The 27953-nt window shown below is 39.4% G+C and overlaps 1 long non-coding RNA gene and 1 other non-coding gene across 4 annotated transcripts in view; one reads left to right on the top strand and one right to left on the bottom strand.

Moving 5' to 3' along the window:
• Positions 1-27953, bottom strand: part of LOC105710443 (uncharacterized) — a 140490-nt gene that overhangs the window by 15509 nt on the left and 97028 nt on the right. The window lies entirely within an intron of this gene.
• On the top strand, positions 3509-3611 carry LOC135273446 (U6 spliceosomal RNA). Its single transcript, XR_010341250.1, has one exon. It is a non-coding gene; the product is annotated as a U6 spliceosomal RNA (small nuclear RNA).

The following is a 27953-nucleotide window of genomic DNA, read 5'->3' as shown; positions in this document are numbered from 1 at the left end:
CACAAACTTAGCGGCTTAAAATATCACAAATGTATAATCTCGTAATTATAGAGAAGTCTAAAAATGGGTCTTAACAGGGCTAAAGTCAAGGTATCAGCAGGGCTGTGCTCCTCCTGGAGGATTTCAGAGAGAATCTGTTCCTTGCTTCTCCAGCTTCCAGAGCCTGCTTGGGTGCTTTGGTTCATGGCTCCTTCTAGCAATGGCATCATTCCGACCTTACTTCCAATATCATATCTCCTTCTCTGACTCACTCTCACTCTGAGCTACTGGCTCCCCTTTCATAAAAACCTTTATGATTACATTGGACCCACCCAGGTAATCCAGGATAATCTCCCATCCAGATCTTAACTTAACCACATTTGCAAGGTACCTTTGCCATGTAAGGTGACAAACAGATTCACAGGCTCCAGGATTAGGGCATAAACTTCTTTTAAGAGCCATTATTCTGTCTATCACACTCAGCCATAGAAAAAAAATTTTTTTAATTGAATCAAACTTTGATAGAAACAATAAGTATCTAATTCTAAACTTTCTATCAGTGACAGGAAATAACATGACACAAGAATCTGAAAAACAACAAATGAGGAAAGGAAAATTAGAATTGTATTATAATTTATAGTTGCCATTGGTTTTCTTCAATTAAAATTCTAATATAAGTATAATACTGTCACTTCTAAAAGATTAAATCTGAGCACTGCTACCTTTGTTTTCATTGGTCATGCATCTTTCCTTTCCAAGTCTCAGTCTTTGTGGGCAAGTCTACATGCCTCAGAACTATAGGTGGTACCCTCTGGAATGCATCACTGCTTCATGTTGCACAGGAATTCAACTGAGAAGCATGAAAAGGAAAAGGGTGGGAAAGAATTCAATCTAAGACATGAAAGGGAGAAAAGTCCATTATCTTCAAAGAAAAAAACAGCAAATGCATAAAAATGAAGCTCTGCATTTTGTTAAAAGTATGAATACCCTAGGATTTTCCATCTATACATTATTGAAGATAAAAATGAAAAAGCATGAGTTTGTAACTTGTCTTTGTCCAAGCTGGTCAGAAAATGTGGACTTCTGCTTTATATAGCAGCCAATGATGCCAGGAAGGGCCAATGTTGAGTAAATCAGCCTGGCAGGGGTTGGGGATTGTCACTAAGAGATATGTAATTTACCCTTCCTTCCAGCCAGGGGAAAAGAAAAATCATTATCAGAGAGCAGCTGGCAACACTGGCAGACTTTCAGTATGTTCTTCCAATTTGTCTATTTTCCTCCTTGATTAAAATGGAAGAGAGAGAAAAAGAAAAGCTCAAAACTCTTTTCAAAGACAATTGATGGTGCATCATTTTTTAAGACAGCTTGGTTTATCTCTACAAAATTGTTCTCATTTTAACAGGTCAGGTCACATAATTTTAAAAGTGTTGAGTACTTGGTATTGTTCAAAACGAAAAAGATGTCAGCATGCTTATCAGCACTGGGAACGGAGCCCATAGAAGGAGCCAAAAATATAATAGAAGAGGAAATAATAAATTGAGTCCTTAAGAACATGGTCAGAAAAAGTCACCAGTACAGAAGGAATGAGGGGGATGTGTCTTTCTCAGAAACTGGAAGACAGCTGAAGTGAAGCTATAAAACTTGGTGGAGCTGGGGACGGTAATCTGAGGACTTTTATCCCTGAGAACCTTGAAATTTCTCCCACCAAGGACAAGGAAGGGAGCAGCATGAAACAAAGTGGAAGAGCTTCGAAGGCAATGATGTAGGTTTGGAAGAGCTATTGGGGACAATTAGGAGAGGGAGCTGACCAGATTTTTGGACCATTTTAAAGACTCACCTGAGATTGGGGACTATAAATGTATAGAGGGAAGAAAATCCACACAATTATATCAATTTTCCAAATAGCCTAAATGTAGAAGTAGAGAAAGTATATGGTGCAATTGATCCATGTTTTAGGGTTTGTAGGACCAATGGAGTGACAAAAAAAAAATGGGGCCAAGGCTTCCAGGCTAAACAAGCATTGAAGCTACAGGAGAAGAGAGAGCATATTATAGGTGGAAGGAATTAGACAGATTTAAACATGGAAGGGACAGGGCCAAATTGAGGTTTGACTATAACTACTCTGGGTGCAGAATAGAACATGTAACATAAGAGGGCTTAGACTGGAGACAAAGAAACCACTATGCAGCTCTCTCACTAATCCAAGACAAGGATGATAAGTTTCTGAACTGGCAAAGGGAGTGCATTTGATTCCTGTGGCTGCAATAACAAATTACCACAAACTACATGGCTCAAAGCAAGGGACATATGTTCTCTCACAATCTCACATTTCTAGAAACTAGAAATGAAAATCAAGCTGTTGGCAGGGCACTCACTCTGAAGCCCATACTGGAGAATCCTTCCTTTCCTCTTTCACCTTCTGGAGGCTGTCATCATTCCTTGGCATCCTCAGTGTATGACCACATCACTCCAATCACTGCCTCTGTCTGCACCTCCACATTGCTTTCTCCTCTGTGTGTCTGTATCTTTCCTTCTCTATGTCACAATTTTCCCTCTGCCTTTCTCTTGTACAGATACTTGTCATTGGATTTAAGGTCTACACAGAAAATCCAGTATAATCTCATCTCAAGATCCTTAACAATGACGTCTGTAAAGACCCTTATTCCATATAAGGAATGCAAGTTCCAGGGATTTGGTGTGGACCTATCTTTTAAGGACTATCACCCAACCCATTATAAGTAATAAGCAAGAGAGAGGGACAAAACTCAGAACTATTTGAGAGATATAGCCAGCAGATTATTGGCTGTGGAGAGTGATGGAGAGGGAAAAGTCAAGAGTAACTTATAACTAAAGTATCTAGATGATGCCATCAGCTGTGATAGAGAACATGAACAGGGACCCAATTCAATGAGGATGATGACCTTTTGAATATATTGAGTTTGAGATGTACCTGGGACACCTAGATTGAGATGTTCAGCAGATAATGGGACCTATGCATCTGAATATCAGGAGAAAGAATTAGGCTTAGATATTTGGGAATTTATGAGCATATAAGTGATAATTTAAAACCTCAGAGAAGATAATATTGCTTGAGAAAATAAAAAGGTGGCAAGAATTCCAGAGGACTGAAAGTGGACAACTGGTAGTTAAGGGATGGACAGAGGAAGACAAGCTCGTGAAAGAGATCAAGAGAGAACAGTCAAAACTACAAGTTCCAAAATTGAAACAGTAATTAAAAAAAAATCTGCCAACCAAAAGAAAGCCCTGGGCCAGATGAATTTACAAGCTAATTCTAACAGACATGCAAAGAACAGCTGCTACCAATCCTACTAAAACTATTCCAAAATATAGAGGAAGAGAGACTCCTCCTCAATTTGTTCTATGAAGCCAGCATCATCTTGATACCAAAATCTGGCAAAGACACAATGAAAACAGAAAAATATAGACCAATATCCTTGATGAACATAAACACGAGAATCCGCAATAGAATACTAGCAAACTGGATACAGCAACACATCAAAAAGTTAACTCGCTTCAGCAGCACATATACTAAAATTGGAACAATACAGAGAAGATTAGCATGGCCCCTGCACAAGGATGACACGCAAATTCGTGAAGTGTTCCATATTTAAAAAAAAAAAAAAAAAAAAAAGTTAACTCACCATCATCAAGTAGGCTTTATTCCTGGGGCTGTAAAAGTTAGTTCACCATACACATACCAATAAATGAGATTCACCACATAACAGAATTAAAAGCAAAAACCATATGAACATCTCAATGGATGCAGAAAAATCTTTTGATAAAATTCAATATCTCTTCATGGTAAAAACCCTCAACACTTAGTATCAAAGGAACATACCTCAAAATAATGAGAGCCATCTAATGCAAACCCACACCCAACATCATACTGAACAAGTAGAAGCTGAGAATATTCTCCTTAAGAATTAGAAAAAAACAGGGATGCACACTCTCACCACTTCTATACAACATAGTACTAGAAGTCCTAGGCAGAGAAGTCAGTCAAGAGAAAGAAGAAAAGGCATCCAAATAGGAAAATAAGCCAAATTATCTCTCTTCACTGACAATATGACTCTATATCTAGAAAGTTTTAAAGACTCCACCAAAAGGTTCCTAGATCTGATAAATGAAAAGAAGTCAAATTATCTCTCTTCACTGACAATATGATTCTATTTCTAGAAAACCTTAAAGTCAATCAAAAGGTTCCCAGACATGATAAATTACTTCAGTAAAGTTTCATGTACAAAATTAATGTGAAAAAGTCAGTAGCATTTCTATACACCAATAATGTTAAAGCTGAGAGCCAAATCAAGAACACAATCCCATTTAAAATAGTCATGAAAAAATAAATTACCTAGGAATACATCTAACCAAAGGAGTGAAAGATTTCTACAAGGAGAACTATAAATCACTGCTGAAAGAAACCATAGATGGTACAAACAAATGAAAAATTATTTCATACCCATGGATTGGAAGACTCAATATCATTTAAATATCCATAATCCCCAAAGCAATCTACAGATTCAGTGCTATTCCTATCAAAATACCAATGTCATTTTTCACAGAATTAGAAAAAAACTATCCTAAAATTCATGTGGAAACAAAAAAGGGTCCAAGTAGCCAAAGCAATCCTAAACAAACAAACAAACAAAAAGCCAGAAGCATCACACTAGTCAATTTAAAACTACTATAAGGCTACAGTAACCAAAACAGCATGATACTGGTACTAAAAACAGACACATAGACCAATGGAACAAAACAGAAAACCCAAAAATAAAGTTGCACACCTACAATCAACTGATCTTCAACAAAATTGACAAAAATAAGCAATGGGAAAAGACTCCCTATTCAAGAAAAAATTCTGGGTTAACTAGCTATCCACACGCATTGGAAGAATGAAACTGGATCCTTACCTATCACCAGATATGATAATTAACTCAGGATGGATTAAAGACTTAAATGTAAGACCTCAAACTACAAAAATTCTAAAATAATAATTTATGACTAAGTCTTCAAAAGCAGTTGAAACATAAACAAAAATGGACAAATGGGACCTAATTATACTAAAAAACTTCTGCATAGCAAAAGAAAAAATCAACAGAATAAAGAGATAACCTACAGAATGGGAGAAAATATTCACAAACTACACATCCAACAAAGGTCTAATATCTACACTCTATAAAGAATTTAAATCAACAAGCAAAAAACAACCCCGTAAAAAGCGGGCAAAGGACATGATCAAACATTTTTCAATAAAAGACATATAACCAGCCAACAAACTTATGAAAAAATGTCCACCATCACTAATTATCAGAGAAATGCAAATCAAAACCATGAGATACCATGATACAACCGTCAGAATCAATATTATTAAAAAGTCAAAAAACAACAGATGTTGACAAGGCTTTGGAGAAAAGGGGACACTTATAGATATTGGTGGGAATGTAAATTAATTCAGCTACTGTAGAAAACAGTTTGGAGATTTCTCAAAGCACTAAAACTAGAACTACTAGTTGACCCAGCAATCCCATTACTGGATATACCCAAAGGAAAATAAATCATTCTACCAAAAAGACACATGCATTCATACATTCATTGCAGCACTATTCACAATAGTAAAGATATGGAATCAGCTTAAGTGCCCATCAGTGACGAATTGGATAAAGAAAATGTGGCACATGTACACCATGGAATACTCTACAGCCATAAAAAAAATGAAATCATAACCTTTGCAGCAATGTGGACATAGCTGGAAGCCATTATCCTAAGTGAATTAACACAGAACAGAAAACCGAAGACCACATTTTCTCACCCAGTAGTGGGAGTGAGAAACATTAAGTACTCATACACCAAAGATGGGAACAATCAACACCAGGGCCTACAAGATGGAGGAGAGAGAGGGAGACAAGGGTTGAAAAAACCATTGGGTTCTATGCTCACTACCTGGGTGACAGGGTCAGTCATACCCCAAACCTCAGCATCAAGTCATAGACCCTTGTAACAAACCTGCACGTGTACCCCTGAATCTAGAATAAAAATTGAATGTTTTTTTAAAAAGGAAGAATGGTCAAACAGTTACAAATAATTACAAGAGGATGTGGTGTCCAGAAGCAAAGGAGTCATTTCTAGAAGTGGGTGACCATAAGCAATGTTACAGGGCACAGAGGGCAAGTGAGATTAGTAAAGTGTTGAAGCAGATGATAGAGTCAAAGGGGGACCAAAAGAGTACCCAGATGAAAAGCTGTCCACATAAAGAGAAAACACATGCAAAGGCCATGAACATTTCAGTCACGCTCAAAGAACAGCAAGAAGGCCAATGTGGTTGGAACAGAGTGAGTAAGGGAGTTAGGAAGGCAGTTGAGAAGCCACAGAAGTCCTGAGAGTATAAGACCTTTCCAGTCATTTTCAGAGGTACAGCTTTTAAGTAAGAATGGGAGTTTCTCACAGGGTTTTCTGCAGAGGAATGACATAATCTGATTCTTTTTTAACAAGATCACTCCAACAATTGTGAGAATAAGAGATGAAGCTCGAAAGACGTGTTGGAGACAGACTGTATGAGAAAGGTGTACATAGGGAAATTAGGAAAGTGATTGCAACAATCTCAGCAACAGATGATGGGAGCTTAGACCAAGGTGCTATCTCTGAAGGTGAGAAGAGATGTGATTATGGATAGATTTGAAGGTGGACCCCACAAAATAGCTGAAGGACTAGACACAGAGTGAGAAAAAGATGAGTCAAGGATGATCCCAAGGATCTTGATTTACGCTACTAGAAGACTAGAGTCACCATGAGGGAGCAGCACATCTTCTATGTACAAGCAGTGGTCTTGCTATTCAAATGAAACTTCAAGGTAAGGGTCTAGTCCTTTATTCCAACAAGATCACCTACCCTATGCCCTTTCTATGTAATAATTTTGCTGCAGTCACTACATATGATGTTTCAAGGGTCACGTACAATGTCATTAAAGTTCAAAGCGCAAAAGCAAAAACAAACAATGAAGCTGAAAATAAATGTTGAAGACAGATTGTAAAGGACTAGTAAAGACTGTTCACCAGCCAGGCTCACATCTAAAATCTCAACACTTGGTGGGGGCCAAGGCAGAAGTAGTGCTTGAGGTCAGGAGTTTGAGATCAGCCTGGGCAACATAGCAAGATCAGTGTCTCTACAAAAAAAATAAATAAAAATTAATAATAAATGTAATTAATTAAACTGTTTTTTAATTAACAGGTCTGGTGGCATGTACCTATAGTCTTAGCAACTGGGGAGCCTGATGCAGAAGGATAACTTGAATCCAGTAATTTGAGGCTGCAGTGAGCCATCCATGATCATACCTACCACTGCACTCCAGCCTGGAAAGCAGAGCAACAGAACAAGACCCTGACTCAAAAAAATAAAAAGCTCACTTGATTGACTTACACCATGTTTCATGCATACCACAAACTTGAAAATACACAGATGTTCCTCCCATAATACACCAAAAAACCTGGTGATTCACTCTTTAGCAAGAAAGATCCTGGAAAACTTTGATTAAATTGAACCCACCAGTGCTACACCATTACTGAAAGATTCATACTTAAGGGGAAAGAAAAATAAGGGTGTTCTTCATAAGAAAAATGTGTCAACTACACATTCTCAATATCCCCCCTACGTTGGAGAATCATGACCTATAAATATTGTGAAATGATACTAGTAAATTGAATAATTTTCTTCCCAAAATCTTTGGGTGTTGTTTGAGACATTTAAAGGGTCAGAGCTTGGCAACAAGTCAATACTGTGTGGAAATTATTGAGAGATGTATTCTACCTTTGGAGCCTCTCAGTCACTCAGGAAACTCTAAATTACGGGAATAGGCTATTGCATATGCAAATTGTATTCACTCTGAAATTTATTAGTGTTGCTCCAACATCTATTCAAAGGCAGCCAGATTCTCTCCCTTGGGCATATGACTTCCACTGAATCCAAGAGGAATTATGTGGTCTGAGAAGAGTACAATGGATCCTTCAGAATTTGGGAGCCAAAGTAACATTTTCCTGCTGAAAATAAGCATGAATATCCCAGAATTCTTTCACCTAGAAACATGTTGTAACTGGAACTTAGATTCCCAGGTCAGCCCACAAACATCTGTTTAATCCATACTTTTCCTACAATACTCTGTAAACAGTACTCCAGGACCTATCAACATGAGAACCTTGTTTCCATGGACTTAATGAGAGATTATTTTTGGAACACTGGTTATGACAGTGCTTGTCCTGGAGTTACAGAGTTGTGGAACACAGAGAACACAGTCCTCATCCTCAAGGAGCTCACAGGGAGTGGCACAGACAAGGAGAACATGAAATCCAGTAGAGAGCAGTCGGCATCCTGACAGAAACACGGGCTGGGTGTTGAGAAGGCACAGGAAGCAGTGAAGGGAGAGAGATATCTAGTGCTGACACCTGAAGGAAGAACTGGTCTTGAAGGCAGATAAAATGGCTGTGCAAAGTACACTCAAAGCTAAAGCTTATGTCATACAAACACATCTCTCCGACAGTTATTACTCTCTACAGCCCACACGATCTGCAGCCCACCAGGCTGTAAGCTTCCAGTGGGCAAGACCTTCAGCAGAAGAGAAAGCATTGAAGAGGGTGAGGAGCCAGAGAAAGTGCCATGGGCCTTAGAGTAAGCATGGGAGGTCTCAGAGAAGGGAGAAACATCTCTAGGATACAGGAATGAGGCATTTTGAGAGTGGGAGTCCCATAGATCAACCACTATGAAGAATCTATCCTATTCTAATGCTATGCAAGTTCTGGAGATATAAGGATCTGTAAAAAATGTTCCCCAGCATCAATTTGTGAGAAACATAAAATACGTTACTCAACATCTTGAGGTCTACCAGGAGGACCAAGTGCAGTCACATATTGTAAAATGGTGAATATAATAGTATCTAACCTCAGATGGTCATTATAAGGAAACCATCTCTGTTTCCCATCCCCAACAACCATTTTCAAAAGAGAGATGCTGCTACAAATCAGCTAAGTTCAATGATATTTATTAGATGACAACAGTAATAATAACCACAATTGCCATTATTATTATATTACAAATACTTACTGTGTCCAAGATATATTGTTAAAATCTTGATAGACATTCATGTCAGTTAATGCTCACAGTCAGGATGTAGGTATGGTCCCATTTTACAGGTAAGAGAGGTTCTATTTTAAGAGCCATACTCTTAACCACTACTCTCTACCCCCTATGATATAAGAGAAACATGAGAGTCCAGTGTGCCTATTTTCAAATTACTGTTCTTAAGTTAGGGATTTTCTGTATAGTGCAATATTCATTTCTGGATTTTTTAAAGGTGTGGCAGGGAAAAAACAGAAGAAAGAAGAAGTGTACTTCTTTCCATTGTTAAGAAAAGTAAGCAAATGGAAGGAAGGAAAGATGGAATGCAGGAAGGAAAGAAGGAAGAGAGGGAGGGAAAAGAGAGAAAATACATGATTTTATTTCAGGAACATATTTTGGTGTAGTTCCAACCCAATTTTTTATATTTTCTATATTGACTTTATTGAGGATTGACCTTGAATTGAGACTTGACATTTTAAAAAATTATCAAAGAATGCCCTCTGCATACACTATCAAAAGAGACTCTTAAAACTTTAAAATACCCCATCGTCTCAGCCCAAAATCTCCTTAAGTTGACAAGCAACTTCAGCAAAGTCTTAAGATACAAAATCAATGTGTAGAAATCACAAGCATTCCTGTACACCAATAACAGACAGAGAGCCAAATCATGAGCGAAATCCCATTCACAATTGTTACAAAGAGAATAAAATGCCCAGGAATACAACTAACAAAGGATGTAAAAGACCTCTTCAAGGAGAATTACAAACCACTGCTTGAGGAAATAAAAGAGGACACAAATAGATGGAAAAATATTCCATGCTCATGGTTAGGAAAAATCAATATCATGAAAAATGGCCATACTGCCCAAAGTAATTTATAGATTCAACGCTATCCCCATCAAGCTACCATTGACCTTCTTCACAGAACTGGAAAAAACCACTTTAAACTTCATATGAAACCAAAAGAGAGCCTGCATAGTCAGGACAATCCTAAGCAAAAAGAACAAAGCTTGAGGCATTATGCTACCTGACTTCAAACTATACTACAAGTCTACAGTAATCAAAACAGCATGGTACCAGTACCAAAACAGAGATATAGACCAGTGGAACAGAACAGAGTCCTTGGAAGCAATGCCACACATATAAAACCATCTGATCTTTGACAAAACTGAGAAAAGCAAGCAATGGGGAAAGGATTCCCTGTTTAATAAATGGTGTCAGGAAAACCAGCTAGCCATGTGCAGAAAGCTGAAACTGGATCCCTTCCTGACACCTTACACTAAAATTAACTCCAGATGGATTAAATATTTAAACATAAGACCTAACACTATAAAAACCCTGGAAGAAAACCTAGGCAAAACCATTCAGGACATAGGCATAGGCAGGGACTTCATGACTAAAACACCAAAAGCAATGGCAACAAAAGCCAAAATAGACAAATGGGATCTAATTAAACTCAAGAGTTTCTTTACAGCAAAAAAAAACTATCATTAGGGTGAACCAGCAACCAAAAGAATGGGAAAAAAACGTTTGCAATCTACCCATCTGACAAAGGACTAATATCCAGAATCTACAAAGAACTAAAGCAGATTTACAAGAAAAAAACAAACAAACCCATTCAAAAGTGGACAAAGGATATGAACAGACACTTTTCAAAAGAAGACATATATGAGGCCAATAAACACATGAAAAGATGCTCATCATCACTGATTATTAGAGAAACGCAAATCAAAACTACTTTGAGATACCACCTCATGCCAGTTAGAATGGCGATCATTAAAAAATCTGGAGATAAGAGACACTGGAGAGGATGTGGAGAAAAAGGAACACTTTTACAATGTTGATGGGAGTGTAAACTAGTCCAACCATTGTGGAATACAGTGTGGCAATTCCCAAAGATCTAGAAATAGAAAGTCCCTTTGACCCAGCAATCCCATTACTGGGTATATAACCCAAGGATCATAAATCGTTCTATTATAAAGACACATGCATCCGTATGTTCATTGCGGCACTGTTTACAATAGCAAATGCCTGGAACCAAACCAAATGCCCATCAGTGATAGACTGAATAAAGAAAATGTGGCACATATATACCATGGAATACTATGCAGCCATAAAAAAGGATGAGTCGTGTCCTTTGTAGGGGCATGGATGAATCTGGAAACCATCATTCTCAGCAAACTGACACAAGAACAGAAAACCAAACTCTGCATTTTCTCACTCATAGGCAGGTGTTGAACAATGAGAACACATGGATGCAGGAAGGGGAACATCACACACTGGGGTCTGTTGAGGGGTGAGGGGCTAGGGAAGGGACAGCGGGGGATGGGGAGGTTGGGGAGGGATAACACTGGGAGAAACTCCTGATGTTGATGTTGGGGGGATGGAGACAGCAAACCACCATGCCATGTGTGTACCTATGCAACAATCCTGCAAGATCTGCACATGTACCCCAGAACTTAAAGTACAATTTAAAAAAATAAAATAAAAACTTCCTGGACCTAGAGAGTTCTTTTAAGCCTTCAGAAATCAGTCATTCTTCTGCTATTTATACTGTTCTAGAGTTACAGAAGATGAGAGAAATTTTATTAATTTATTTATGAAGCTAGCTCATTCCTGAGAGAGAAATCCTAACAAATAAGGCACAAAAATACAGCAGTAGGAAAAAACTTATTTAAGATATTAGCCATTTAAATTCTTTTTAAAAGTGGAAAGTGGCTGCCATCTTAGATGGGAGAGAAAGAGAGAGCTAAGAGCAGGAAGCAGCTGCTATCTTAAGGGTGAGTTACAGCCACCATTTTAACAGGGAGAGAGAGAAGAATAGAGAGAGAGAGAAAAAGAGAGAGAGAAACAGAAAAAGAAACTGAAAATACAGTTTCTTAAGTTAACGGGAGACTTTTATGCCAATGGACTAGTTTAAAATAGAGAATTTTGTATAAGCCAGGGGGTTTGGCTCTGCTGTGAGGCAGGGCTGCTTGAAACGACAGCTCCCCAGTCCGACTTTGTGTGGAGGAGTCAGTTTCCCCCAGGAGGGGTCTTACAACTCCTCCTGGGTTTCGGCACCATATGTAAGGTCTGTTCTTGCTGAGTTTAAAAGGAAAGAAACTGAGGCCAGCACAAGAAGATCTGATGAGAAGGAATTTATTCAGGCTCCGGACGAGGTTCTGCGGTCCGACAGGAGGGGTCGGAGAAGTCGCACGGACTCCTCTCAGGCATGGGGTTTTATAGGGAGTGGAGGCATTTGATTGGTTGTGTCCAAGGTGAGTGGGACAAAATGGTGGGGAGTGGGGCCCAGATGGAACAAAATGGCAGGGAGTGCGGCCCAGATAGGACAAAATGGTAGGCAGGGAGTGGGGCCCAGATAGGACAAAATGGCAGGGAGTGGGGCCTGGATTGGACAAAATGCTATCAGGTAGGTCCTGGTGGGGCTTTTTTTCCCGGGCTCCTGGGGGGCGATGTGTCCGAGCTCCTGGCAAGGGAAGGAAGTGTGTCTAAGCTCCCGGTGGGGGGGCGGGGTGTGTTTGAGCTCCCCGTGAGGGAGGGGGTGTGTCCGAGCTCCCTGCGAGGGAGAGGGGAGCATCCCAGCTCCTGGCGAGAGGGGAGGGGGTGTGCATTCATGCTCCCGACAAGGCAACCGGCCTTACACCTATCACATGGCAGAAACTTTCTTTTCAATACGTTTTTGTGAGAAGGTGTTGAACAATGAAAATATTTTTATTTAAAAGCACATCCAGCCTTGGCAACATAGTGAGGCTCTATGTCTCACAAAACTAAAAGAACAAAAAACCCTAAAAAAAAAATCAGCTGGGTGTTGTGGCACAAGCCTGTAGTCTTAGCTACACAGGAGGCTGAGGTGGGAAGATCACTTGAGCCTGGGAGTGCAAGGCAGCAGTGAGGTATGATTGTACCACTGCACTCTAGCCTGGGGGACGGAGTGAGACTCTGTCACACACACACAAACACACACAAAGAGGCACATTTTGGTTACAGAAATTTGGAAAACATAGACAAAAACACAAAGATAAAACACCGTATAATCCCAAACTGTTAGTCTTTTAGTGAGTGTAATATTTTTCTCATTATGTCTTTAGTGTACATTAGTGTAAGATAGCCATGAAATATTCTTCCAGTTTTTACATTTTAATGATTGCATATTTTATTATATGAGTGCACCATGACTTATCTAATTAATCCTTTATTACATATGTAGATTGATATAAAGCCAGATCTTCCTAATAAAAAATTATTTTTGTCAGCCTTTAAAGATCTTTCCACTCCTAGAATAAATATTTACTTACATTTTTTTCTACTTTGGGAGCAAGAGAAAGGTTGATTATGATGTAGTAATTTCTTCAAATATACAACTGGATTTCATTTGCCAATGTAATATCATTTGCCAATAATTGTAATTTTGTATCATTCTTTCCAATATTTAACTATTTTCCAATGAGTGGTTAGTATTTCTAGAATTGAAAAGTAATGGTGACAACAGGTATCTTTTTCTTATTGCTGATATTAAGATGGGAATGTCTTTATTTTCTTTTAGGTAGAATGTGTTTCTTGTTGTTGGGTGGATATTCTTTGTTTTAGGTTTCTAAAGTTATTTAAAATATGGAATGGATGTTGATAAAAGGCTTATTGACTTGTATTAATGAAGGTTAAAATAGGATAAAGGTGAAATCATGCATGGGATGAAGATGATGAAGTATAGGATACTGATAAAAATATAAGCCACCAAAGGAGATTTGACAATTGTGAATATTTATGCACTAATAACTTCACAATATAAAATATAAATACTGATTTAATTTGATGAGAAAACCACAAATCCACAAATTAGTAGGCAAAAGACTTAGGATACTTAAGATGGTAAATGATAGGTTGTATATACACAGTTAATGGAGACTTTTGTTGAGCTATTGTTTATCTGTGGAAATAGCTCTTACTTGGTTGTAGTCTATTATTATTCAAATTCCTATGTGAGTGAGTGAGTAAGTGAGTTTATGTGTAGTCCCACGGCCTAACAGCTACGGGGCTTGTGTGGGCCTCAACCCACGATTTCACGGGGATGTGGTCGGGAAGGCATCAGACTGGTCTCCCTTCTGGGGGGCACCCACCCTTTGTCCATCAGTCTTGTATGTGGTACTGTCTTTATTGTAGCCATGTGGCAGATAGCCCTAGCCATGTCTTTTTTTGTTTTCTTCCTGATTATAATCATTATAAACGTGCAGGCTTTCTGGTATCTTCATTCTCACCCCACCCTCTGTTCCTCTTGCACCACTGCCCAGGTGCTCCCAGCCAAAGAAACCTCCTCTTCACCCTTAGCCTCTCCACCCTGTTCCTCTTCCTTTTCTGACCCAGATGTGCCTGAGGAACTCTCCTTTCTGCTGGCCCAACCCAATAATCCTCCACCCTATTACAGACCTCAACCCCCATCAGCTCCTCCACCTCCTAATTACCAGCTGGCCTCTCCTGTTAGTGGTCACACCCGCTCGCACTGTGCTCCCAACGATGAAGCCTCCCTCCTTTGTCCCCTCCGTGAGGTGGCCAGAGCAGAGGGCATTGTCTGAGTGCACGTCCCCTTCTCCCTCTCCAGTCTATCCATCCTCACCCCAAATGAGCGGGACCAGGTTTTTACAGCAGCCCAAGCTCTTGTAGCAGCCGGCAGCCCACCAAACATCTGGTGGGGGAAGTCCATCAAAACCCTTCCAAAAGGCTCCAAGGGCCCAGTCCGGGGCCTGTTTCAGATGTGGTCGAGAGGGACATTGGGCCCAGGAGTGCCCCTGTCCTAGTCTGCCTCCTGGACCTTGCCCAAACTGAAAGCAGACTGGACACTGGAAGGTTGATTGCCCATCCCGGACCACAGGCCCACTCCCCTCACCTCTATGTGAGGAGCAGGCCCGTCCACAGAAAGCAATCCCTTCACCTGAATTTCTTGGCCTTCTGGATGACAGATGCAGCCTGGACTCGAGACCACCCATCACCCTTGCCAAGCCCAGGGTAACACTGCAGGTAGCAGGTAAGTCCATTTCCTTCTTAGTGAACACGGGGGCTACCTACTCCGTATTACCTTCCTACTCAGGGCCTAGCATATCTTCCCAGGTCTCAGTCCTTCTTTACCATTCCTCTACACTCTGAGTCTTACTTTCTCTTTAAAAATCCTTCAGTCAGCCTTCATCCCACTTCACTACTCAACTCAGCTACTTTGTTTCCTTTTCCATCCCATTCCCCCTCCCCAGCCCATTCCTGTCCTAAACTAATGAATACATTTGTTAACACCTCGGGAGGGCCTGTCTAACCTTCCTCTCTCTACCCCAGACCTCACCTTTTCAACTCCTAAAGAATACTTTTGGTGTAATGGGACCCTAACCAAGGTTATAAGTGCCTCTCTCCCCTCCCGCTGTGTGCCCGTTACTCTAGTCTCGCAGTTGCAGGTATACGATCAAGCTGAGTTCCTATCTTTCCTTACGCTTCCCTCTGCTCCCCAAAACAAATGAGCAGTCTGTCTTCCTCCCAATAGATATTGGTCTCTCTCTAGCATCCTCTCTAGCAGCAGACGGACTCAGGAGTGGTGCCCTAGGGTACAGTGTCACTTCAGCCGCCCAACTGGAAGACAAGCTCCATGTGGCCATTGAAGCGTCAGCTGCCTCTCTGGCCTCCCTCTAGTGACAAATCACGTCACTGGCCCAGGTTCCTACAAGCTCATATGTGGGAAATTGAATGAGTGGCGGTTAACCAAATCCTGCTTCATCCCTTCGTCCGAGTCTCAGTCAAGGCACCAGCCAACTGACCTGTCCCCCTTACTTCGCCCCTACTCAGCAAGAAGTAGTCAGAAAGAGCGGCGCCCTCTATCTATCACCAAAAGGTTGGAATGTAAGGCCAGTTGCCTTGCCAGAAGCATGGACGCACACCTCCCCCTTCTCGCCAGGAGCTAGGACACACCCCCCTCCCTCGCAGGGAGCTCGGACACACCCCTTTCCCTCCCAGGAGCTCAAGCACACACCTCCCTCCCTCGCAGAGAGCTTGGACACACCACCCTCCCTCACGGGCAGCTCGGACACACCCCCTCCCTCGCAGGGAGCTCAGACACACCCCCTCCCCTCGCCGGGAGCTTGGACACACCTCCTTCCCTTGCCGGGAGCTCAGACACACCCCCCCCGGGAGCCTGGGGAAAAAAGCCCCGCCAGGACCTATTTGATAGCATTTTGTCCAATCCAGGCCCCACTCCCTGCCATTTTGTCCTATCTGGGCCCCACTTCCTGCCTACCATTTTGTCCTATCTGGGCCCCACTCCCTGCCATTTTGTTTCATCTGGGCCCCACTCCCCACCATTTTGTCCCACTCACCTTGGACACAACCAATCAAACGCCTCCACTCCCTATAAAACCCCATGCCTGAGAGGAGTCCGTGCGACTTCTCTGGCTCCTGCTGTCAGACCGCAGAACCTCGTCCAGGAGCCTGAATAAATTCCTTCCCATCAGATCTTCTTGTGCTGGCCTCAGTTTCTTTCCTTTTAAACTCAGCAAGAACAGACCTTACAATAGATACTTGAATAGACTATCTCTGAACTTTAAGATATCCTAACAAAGTGGCTATTATCGCTGCATTTTAAGGATGAAAACTGAGGTAGAAAGTAGTAGTAACTTTCCCAAAGTTACTTGGACACTAAGGAGCAAAGCCAGGTTTCAGTCCAGAACTGCTTGACAACAGTCATTCCTTTCAGTACATCCAGCTGCCTTTAAGATTACAGAATTCCTGGCCAGGAGCAGTGGCTCATGCCTGTAATCTCAACGTTTTGGAAGGCTGAGGGGAGCAGATCACCTAAGGTCAAGAGTTCAAGACCAGCCTGGCCAACATAGTAAAACCCCATCTCTACTAAAAATACAAAAATTAACCAGGCATTATGGTATGCACTTGTACTTCCAGCTACTCAGGAGGCTGAGGCAGGAGAATTGCTTGAACTGGGAGGTGGAGGTTGCAGTGAGCCAAGATCATACCACTGCATTCCAGCCAGGGCAACAGAATGAGACTCCATCTCAAAAGAAAAAAAAAAAAAAAAAGAAGAAGATTTGAGAATCCCTGTAATCAAATATCAAGTTTGTTGTATAGATTATTTCATCATCCAGGCATTAACACATCTACAGCAGTGAGAGCACTGGCTCCTAACAACCATTGGTGTCCAAAATCTAAAAGTGACTGAAGCAAAGCAAGAAATCAATAATATTTTTGAAATATTTGTATTAAAAATAAGCTTTTATCAAATGATTTATTTGGAGTCACTATAAGCTACACAGAAACAAGAAACAGATTGGATTACTCTCCTCTGAAAACTTCATTAACAGCCAGTGACAGATGGAGAAAAATCCAACAAAATCCCAAGATTTCAAAAAGTCTGACACACAATGGAGAACTGTACCACATGTTCAACTTTAAAAATGCTGATATAATTGCAAGCATTCTATTTTCCTGGTCTCATTTTCACCCTACAGTAAGAAGCACAGAAGCATCACAAGTCCTAATGAGGGAATGTAATTAACTTATCTTTCTGGGTCCACATGGGGCATGGTTTCAAAGGCAAGAACTTCCTAGTGACATGCCCAACCTGCCTTCTTTCACATCTCCAACCGGGAGCTTAGAAGTCTTTAACTTTCACATGCACAGGAGGTTAGACTGCCCAGGTGAGCTTCCTTTGTTTAGAAAAGCCCACGAAAAGCTATGGGAGGACTGTGGGCCTAACAACAAATCAGATGTCAGAAATCAAAGATCAATCACTCCAGTGGAAGTTTAAAGGAACTCCTTTCATAGGACAAAAAATTTAAATGGGGCAGGAATAACTCCCAGGTTAAAAGTCCCCTTCTCTCTCATCTGTGTGGACTCCATCTCTGGATCCCTTCCCACAACAGCATGGGAGCTTGCTTACTGACTCTATTTCTTTTTCTCTCTCTCTCTGCCTAAATAAACCACTTTATGCAAAACTCTTTGGGGTCCAATATTTACTTCAACAAGCACACCCCACCTGGTGGGGTCCTCGCCTCCATTCTTGGGTGAGTGAAGGACCAAGGGCCTGGAAGTACACATCCTATCGGGGAGCAACCTGAGCCCATTGTCCACAATTCGGTCACACTAACATTGCCATTTTTTCAGTATATCAAAGAAATATCTGCACTCCCATGTTTATTGCAGCACTATTCACAATAGTCAAGACATGAAATCAATGTAAGTGTCCATCAATAGATGAATGAATAAAGATAATGTTATACACACCATGGAATACCATTTATCTTTTTTTTTTAGCTTTCATTTTAAGTTCAGGTGTACATATGCAAGTTCATTATATAGGTGAACTTTCATGGAAGTTTGTTGTACAGATTATTTCATCATTCAGGTATTAAGTCTAGTACCCATTAGTTAATTTTCCTGACTTCCTCCTCCCACCCACCACCCTCTGATAGGCCCCAGTGTCTGTTGTTTTGCTCTATATGTCCATGTGTTCTCATCACTTAGCTCCCACTTATAAGTGAGAACATGTGGCATTTGGTTTTCTGTTCCTGTGTTACTTTGTTAAAGATAATGGCCTCCAGCTTCATCCATGTTCCTACAAAGAACATGATCTCATTTTTTGTTATGGTTGCATAGTATTTTATAGTGTATATGTACTGCATTTTCTTTATCCAGTCTACCACTGATGGTCATTTAGGTTCACCACATGTCCCTGCTATTGTGAATAGTGCTGCAATTAATATGTGAGCACATGTGTCTTTATGATACAATAATTTACATCCCTTTGGGTATACACCCAATAATGGGATTGCTAGGTCAAATGGCAGTTCTGTTTTTAGCTCTTTGAGGAATCACCACACTGCTTTCCACAATGATTGAACTAATTTACACTCCCATCAACAATGTATAAGTATTCCTTTTCTTTGCAACCTTGCCAGCATCTGTTATTTTTTTAACTTTTTAATAATACCCATTCTACCCACCGCTGGATATATATTCAAGAGAAAGGAAATCCATATGTCAAAGAGATATCTGCAATCCCGAGTTTGTTGCAGAACTGTTTGCGATAGCTAAGATTTGAAGCAACCTAAGTGTCCATCAATAGATGAATGGATAAATAAATGTGTACATATACACAGTGGAGTACTATTCAGCCATAAAAAAATGAGACCCAGCCATTTGCATCAACATGAAAAGAACTGGATATTATTGCTAAGTGAAATAAGCCAGACACAGGAAGACAAACACTGCATGTTCTTACTTGTTTGTAAAATTTAAAAATCAAATCAATTGAACTGATGGGCATAGAGAGTAGAAGGATGGTTATCAGAGGCTCCAGTTGGGGATGGGGTTGAGCAGGAGGTGGGGATAGTTAATGGGTGAAAAAAATAGAATGAATAAGACCTACTATTTGATATCACTGTGGGGTGACTAGGGTGACTACAGTCAATAATAAATACTAAAACTACTTAAAAATGTAATTGCATTATTTGTAACTCAAAGGATAAATGCTTGAAAGGATGGATACCCCATTCTCTATTATGTGCTTATTTCACATTGTATGCCTGTATCAAAACATCTCATATACCCCAGAAATACATACACCTACTATGTATCTACAAAACAAACTTTTAATAAAAAATTTAAATTTTTTAAATAATAATAACAACAATAACCATTCTGACTGGTAGTAGAATGAGATAGTAGTATCTCATTGTGGTTTTGATTTGCATTTCTCTAGTAATTGGTGATGAGCTGTTTTGTGTGTACTTGTTGGCTTCATGTATGTATCCTTTTTGAAAAGTGTCTGTTCATGTCCTTTGCCTACTTTTTAAAGGGGTTGTTTGGGTTTTTTCTTGTACATTTGTTTAAGTTCTTTATAGATGCTAAATATTAGACCTTTGTCAGATGTATAGTTTGGAAAATTTTTCTCCCATTCTGTAGGCCATCTGTTTATTCTGTTGATAGTTTCTTTTGCTATGCAGAAGCTCCTTAGTTTAATTAGATTCCATTTGTCAATTTTTGCTTTTGCTGATTGCTTTTGGCATCCTAATCATGAAATCTTCCAGGGTTTTTATACTTTGGGGTTTTAAATCTAAGTCTCTGATCCATATTGAGTTGATTTTTGTATATGGTGTAAGGAAGGGGTCTAGTTTCAATCTTCTGAATGTGGTTAGCCAGTTATCCCAGCACCATTTGTTGAATATGGAATCCTTTAATCATTCCTTGTTTTTGTCAGCTTTGTCAAAGATCAGATGGCTGTAGGTGTGTGGCTCTATTTCTGAGTTCTCTTTTCTGTTCCATTGGTCTATGTGCCTGTTTTTGTACCAGTACCCTGTTGCTTTGGCTACTGTAGCCCTGGAGTATAGTTTGAAGTCAGGCAGCATGATGCCTCCAGCTTTGTTATTTTTCCTCAGGATTACCTTGGTTATTCAGGCTCTTTTTTGGTTCTGTGAAGATTGTCATTGGTAATTTGACAGGAATAGCATTGAATCTATAAATGGTTTTGGGCAGTGTGGCCATTTTAAAAAATAATAATTCTTCCTATCCATAAGCATGGAATGTTTTTCCATTTGTTTGTGTCATCTTTGATTTCTTTGAGCAGTGTTTTATAATTCTCCTTTTAAAGATCTTTCACCTTTCTGGTTAACTGTATTCCTCCTAGGTATTTTATTCTTTTTACGGCAATTATGAATGGGATTATGTTTCTGATTTGACTCTCAGCTTGACTGGTGTTGGTGTATAGGAATGCCAGTAATTTTTGTATGTTATTTTGTATCCTGAGACTTTCCTGAAGTTGTTTAGCAGCTTAAAGGGTGTTTGGGTCAAGACTATGGGGTTGTCTAGATAGAGAATCATGTTGTCTGCAAACAGGAAGCTCCACTTCCTCTCTTCCTCTTTGGATGCTGCTTATTTTCTTCTATGTTTGATTGCTCTGGTCAAGACTTCCAATTCTATGTTGAGTAGGAGTGGTGAGAGAGGGCATCCTTTTCTTGTGTCAGTTTTCTAAGGGAATGCTTCCAATTTTTGATCATGATATTGACCGAAGGTTTGTCATTATTATTTTGAGATGCATTCCTTTAATATCTAGTTTATTGAGAGTTTTTAACACGCATCTATTAAGATAAACATGTGGTTTTTGTCATTGTTCTGTTTATGTGATTAATCACATTAATTGATTTGCATATATTAAACCAACCTTGCATATCAGGAATAAAGCCTACTTCATCACAGTGGATTAGCTTTTTGATGTGCTGCTGGATTACGCTTGCCAGTATTTTGCTGAGGATTTTTGCATCAATGTTCACCAAGGATACTAGTCTGATGTTTTCTTTTTTGTGTGTGTCTCTGCCAGGTTTTGATGTCAGGATGATGCTGGCCTCATAGAATGAGTTAGGGAGGAGTCACTCGTCCTCAATTTTTTTGAATAGTTTCAGTAAAAATAGTACCAGCTCCTTTCTGTAAATCTGGTTGAATTTGACTGTGAATCGGTCTGGTGATGAGCTTTTTGTTGTTGTTGTCAGTAGGCTATTTGTTATTCATTCAATTTTGGAGCTCATTATTGGTCTGTTCAAGGATTGAATTTTTTCCTGTTCAGTCTTGGGAAGTTGTATATGTCCAGAAATGTATCCATTTCTTCTAGATTTTCTAGTTTGGTTGCATACAGTTTCTCCTAATATTCTCCCATGATTATTTGTATTTCTTTGGGGTCAGTAGTAATATCACCTTTGTTGTTTCTGATCATGTTTATTTGGATCTTCTCTCTTCTTTATTAGTCTAGCTAGTGATCTATATTTTGTTAATTTTTTCAAAAACCCAGCTCCTGGATTCATTGACATTTTGAATGGTTTTTTGTGTCTCAACCTTCAGTTCAGCTCTGATTTTGGTTATTTCTTGTCTTCTGCTAGCTTTGGGGTTGGTTTGCTCCTGCTGTTCTAGTTCCTCAAGTTGTAATGTTAGGTTGTTAATTTGAGATCTTTCTACTTTTTGATGTGGGCATTTAGTGCTATAAACTTCCCTCTTAACACTGCCTTACTGGTGCCCCAGAGATTCTGGCATATTGTATGGCTGTTCTCATTAGTTTCAAAGAATTTTTTTATTTCTGCTTTAATTTTATTGTTTACCCAAAAGTCATTCAAGAAGCAGGCTATTTAATTTCTATGTAATTGTACAGTTTTGAGTGATTTTCTTAGTTTTGAGTTCTAATTTTATTGCACTGTGGTCTGAGACCATGGTTGTTGTTATTTTGGTCTTTTGCATTTGCTGAGGATTGTTTCATGACTGATTGTGTGGTTAACCTTAGAGTATGTGCCATGTGCAGATGAGAAGGATATACATTCTGTTGTTTTGGGGTGGAAAGTTCTGTAGATGTATATCAGGTCCATTTTTATCTAGTGCTGAGTTCAGGTTCTGCATATCTTTATTAATTTTCTGTCTTGATGGTCTAACACCATCAGTGGGGTGTTGAGATCTCCCACTATTATTGTGTGGTAGTCTAACTCTCTTCATGGTTTCTAAGAACTTCTTTTGTGAATCTGGATCTTCTTATTGAATTGAACCCTTTACTATTATATAATGCCCTTCTTTGTCTTTTTTTATCTTTGTTGGTTTAAAGTCTTTTTTTCTTTGAAATAAGGATTGCAACCCCTGCTTTCTTCTATTTTTCATTTGCTTTGTAGATTTTTCTCCACCCCTTTATTTTGAGCCTATGGGTGCATGGCTTGCAGGGTTGCAGGGGGCCCCCACAGGTGACTGTGGGTGTAGTCACACTGGTGGTGGTATTAGCACAGGGGTGGGGTGCTGACTGGTGCAGATCAGTGTGCACCCTCTATGCATGTTCACGCTGGCAGGTGTGGTCACTCAGGGCAAGGGAGGGTCTCCTGTTCTTCTTGCCTAGTTTGTATAGTTGCTCCAAGCTTTTTGTTTTTGTTTTTGTTTTTGTAAGTTCCAGGATACATGTGCAGGATGTGCATGTTTATTACATAGGTAAACGTGTGCCATGGTGGTTTGCTTCACTTAACAACCCATCACTTATTTATCATGATGCTTTCCCTCCCCACACACACCCCTGACACAACAGTCCCCAGTGTGTGTCATTCCCCTCCCTGTGTCCATGTGTTCTTATTGTTCAGCTCCTACTTCTAAATGACAACATGCAGTGTTTGGTTTTCTATTCTTGCATTAGTTTGCTGAGAATAATGGCCTCCAGCTCCATCCATGACCCTACAAAGGACATGATCTCTTTCCTTTTTATTGTTGCATAGTATTCTATGGTGTATATGTACCTCATTTTGTTTATCCAGCCTGTCATTGATGGGCATTTGATTCCGTGTTTTAGCTATTGTGAATAGTGCTGCAATGAACATATGCATGCATATATCTTTATAATAGAATGATTTATATTCTTTTGGATATATACCCAGTAATGGAATTGCTGGGGCAAAATTTCTCATTCTAGGTCTTTGGGAATTGCCACACTGTCTTCCACAATGGTCGAACTAACAATTCCCACCAACAATGTAAACATGTTCCTATTTCTTCATGGCCTTGTCAGCATCTGTTGTTTCTTGACTTCTTAATAATTGCCATTCTGACAGGTGTGAGATGGTATCTCACTGTGGTTTTGATTTGCATGTATCTCTAATGATCAGTGATGTTGAGCTTTTTTCCATGTTTGTTGCATGCATAAATGTCTTCTTTTGAAAAGTGTCTGTTCATGTCCTTTGCCCACCTTTTAATGTGGTTGTTTGGTTTTTTTCTTATAAGTTTTTTTTAGATTCTGTATATTAGACCTTTGTCAGATGAACAAACTGCAAAAATTTTCTCCCATTCTGTAGGCTGTCTGTTTACTCTGATGATAGTTTCTTTTGCTGTGCAGAGGCTCTTTAGTTTAATTAGATCCCATTTGTCAAGTTTTGCTTTTGTGGCAATTGCTTTTGACATTTTCATTATGAAATTTTTGCCCATGCCTATGTCTTGAATTGTATTGCCTAGATTTTCTTCCAGGGTTATTATAGTTTGGGGTTTTACCTTTAAGTTTTTAATCTATCTTGAGTTAACTTTTGTATAAGGTATATAGAAGGGATCAGGTTTCAATTTTCTGCAAATAGCTAGCAAGTTCTCCCAGCACCATTTATTAAATAGGGAATGCTTTCTGCATGGCTTGTTTTTTCAGGTTTGTCAAAGATCAGATAGTTGTAGATGTGTGGTCTTATTTCTGAGTTCTCTATTCTATTCCATTGGTCTATATGTCTATTTTTGTGACAGTACCATGCTGTTTTGGTTACTGTAGCCTTGTAATATAGTATGAAGTCAGGTAACATGATGCCTCCGGCTTTGATCTTTTTGCTTAGAATTGTCTTGACTATATAGGATCTTTTTGGTCTATATGAATTTTAAAGTAGGTTTTTCTAATTCTGTGAAGATTGTTAGTGATAGTTTAATGGGAATAGCATTGAATCTATAAATTAATTTGGGTAGTATGGCCATTTTCACAATATTGATTCTTCCTATCCATAAGCATGGAATGATTTTCCATTTATTTGTGTCCTCTCTCATTTCCAAGAGCATTGGTTTGCAGTTCTCCTTGAAGAAGTCCTTCACTTGCCTCATTAGCTGTATTCCTTGGTATTTTATTCTCTTTGTAGCAATCATGAATGGGAGTTCATTCATGATTTGGCTCTCTGTTAGTCTGTTATTGGTGTATAGGAATGCTTGTAGTTTTTACAGATTAATTTTGCATCCTGAGACTTTGCTGAAGTCGCTTATCAGCTTAAGAAGCTTTGGGGCTAAGATGGTGGTGTTTTCTAGGTATAAGATCATGTCATCTGCAAACAGATACAGTCTGACTTCCTCTCTTCCTACTCTTTATTTCATTCTCTTGCCTGATTGCCCTTGCCAGAACTTCCAATACTCTGTTGAATAGGAGTGGTAAGAGAGAACATCCTTGTCTTGTGCCAGTTTTCAAGGGGAATGCTTCCAGTTTTGCCCATTCAGTGTAATATTGGCTGTGTGTTTGTCATAAATGCCTCTTATTATTTTGAAGTATGTTCCATCAATACCTAGTTTATTGAGAGTTTTTAACATGAAGGAACATTGAATCTTATTAAAGGCCTCTTCTGCATCTATTGAGATAATCATGTGTTCTTTGTCTTTAGTTCTGCTTATGTGATGAATTACATTCATTGATTTTCATATGTGGAACCACACTTGCAACCCAGGGATGAAGCCAACTTGATCATGGTGGATAAGCCTTTTAATGTGCTGCTGAATTCAGTTTGCCAGTATTTTATTGAGGATTTTTGATTGATATTCCTTAGGGATATTGGCCAGAAATTCTTTTTCTGTTGTATCTCTGCCAGGTTTTGGTATCAGGATGATGTTGGCCTCATAGAATAAGTTAGAGAGGAGTCTCTCCTCCTCAATTGTTTGGAATTGATTAAGAAGAAATGGAACCAGCTCTTCTTTGTCCCTCTGGTAGAGTTCAGCTGTAAATCCATCTGGTTTGGGGCTCTTTTTGGTTGGTAGTCTATTTATTACTGCCTCAATTTTAAAACTTGTTTTTAGTCCATTCAGGGATTTGACTTCTTCCTGGTTCCATCTTGTAGGGTGCATGTATCCAAAAATTTATCTGTTTCTTCTAAATTTTCTAGCTTATTTGCATAGAAGTATTCATAGTATCCTCTGATGGTCATTTGTGTTTCTGGGCAGTCAGTGGTCATGTCCCCTTTATCATTTTTTATTGTGTTTATTTGAGTCTTCTCTCTTTTCTTATTAGTCTAGCTAGTGGTCTATCTTACTAGCTGTTTCAAAAACAGTTTCCTGAATTCATTGATTTCAAGGGTTTTTCATCTCTTATCTCCTTCAGTTCCACTCTAATCTTGGTTTTTTCTTGTCTTCTGCTAGCTTTAGGGTTTGTTTGCTCTTGGTTCTCTAGTTCTTTTAGTTTTCATGTTAGAATGTCAATTTGAGATCTTTCTAGCTTTTTGATATGAACATTTAGTACTATAGATTTCCCTGTTAACACTGCTTTGGCTGGGTCCCAGAGATTCTGGTACATTGTCTCTTTGTTCTTATTGGTTTCAAAGAACTTGATTTCTGCCTTAATTTCATTATTTACCCAGAAGTTATTCAGGAGCAGGTTGTCCAATTTCCATACAGTTGTGTGGTTTCTAAATGAGTTTCTTAATCTTGAGTTCTAATTTGATTATGCTGTGGTCTGAGAGACTGTTATGATTTCAGTTCTTTTACATTTGCTGGAGATTATTTTACTTCAAATTGTGTGATTGTTTCTAGAATAAGTGCCATGTGACACTGAGAAAACTGTATATTATGTCATTTTGGGGTAGAGAGCTCTGTAGATATCTATCAGGTCCACTTGATCCAGAGCTGAGTTCAAGTACCAAATATCTTTAATTTTCTGTCTCGATGATCTGTCTAATGTTGACAGTGGGGTGTTAAACTCTCCCACTATTATTGTGTAGGAGTCTAAGTCTCTTTGAAGTTTAAGACCTCTTCGGAGGTCTCTAAGAACTTGTTTTGTGAATCTAGGTGCTCCTGTATTGGGTGCCTATGTATTTAGTATAGTTAGCTCATCTTGTTGAATTGAACCCTTTACCATTGTGCAATGTTCTTCTTTCTCTTTTTTATCTTTGTTGGTTTAAAGCCTGCTTTGTTAGAAACTAGGATTGCAACCCCTGCTTTTTTTCTATTTTCCATTTGCTTGATAAATTTTCCTCCATCCCTTATTTTAAGCCTATGTGTGTCTTTGCACATGAGATGAGTCTCTTGAATACAACACACCAATGGGTCTTGCCTCTTTATCCAGCTTGCCATTCTGTCTTAATTGGGGCATTTAGCCCATTTACATTCAAGGTTAATACTGTTATGTGTGAATTTTATCTTGTCATCATGATGCTAGCTGGTATTTTTCAGACTTATTGATGTAGTTGCATCATAATATCATTGGTCTGTGTACTTCAGTGTGTTTTTGTAGTGGCTGGTAATGATTTTTCCTTTCCATATTTAGTGCTTCCTTCAGGGGCTCTTGCAAGGCAACCCTGGTGATGATGAATTTCCTCAGCATTTGCTTGTCTGAAAAGGATTTTATTACTCCTCCACTTATGAAGTTTAGTTTTGCCAGATATGAAATTCTGGGTTAGAAATTCTTCAAGAATGTTGAATATGGGCCCCACTCTCTTCTGGCTTATAGGGTTTCTGCTGAGAGATCTGCTGTTAGTCTGTGAGCTTCCCTTTGTAGGTGACCTGGCCTGTCTCTCTGGCTGCCCTTAACACTTTTTCTTTCATTTTGACCTCGGAGAATCTGATGATTATGCATCTTGGGGTTGATCTTCTCATGGGGTATCTTACAGGGGTTCTCTGGATTTCCTGAACTTGAATGTTGGTCTGTCTTGTTAGGTTGTGGAAGTTCTCCTGGATGACATTCTGAAGTATGTTTCCAACTTGGTTCCATTTTCCCTTTCTCTTTCACTTACCCCAACCAATTATAGGTTCAGTATTTTTACATAGTCCCATAGTTCTCAGAGGTTTTGTTCATTCTTTTTCGTTCTTTTTTCTCTAATCTTGTCTGCCTGTCTTATTCAACAAGATTGTCTTCAAGTTCTGAAATTCTTTCCCCCTCTTGATCTACTTGGTTTTTGATATTTGTGGTTGTATTGTGAAGTTCTCATGTTGTATTTTTCAGCTCATTTATGTTCCTCTCTAAACTGTTATTCTGATTAACAACTACTCTAGTGTTTTATCATGGTTCTTAGCTTCTTTGCATTGGGTTAAAACATAATCCTTTAGCTCAGTGAAGTTCATTACTACCCACCTTCTGAAGCCTACTTCTGT

Source organism: Aotus nancymaae, unplaced genomic scaffold (assembly GCF_030222135.1).
Source record: "Aotus nancymaae isolate 86718 unplaced genomic scaffold, 86718_ANA_hifiasm-v0.15.2.pri h1tg000007l, whole genome shotgun sequence".
Classification (NCBI taxonomy): domain Eukaryota; kingdom Metazoa; phylum Chordata; class Mammalia; order Primates; family Aotidae; genus Aotus; species Aotus nancymaae.
This window is presented reverse-complemented; position numbering and strand designations above follow the sequence as displayed.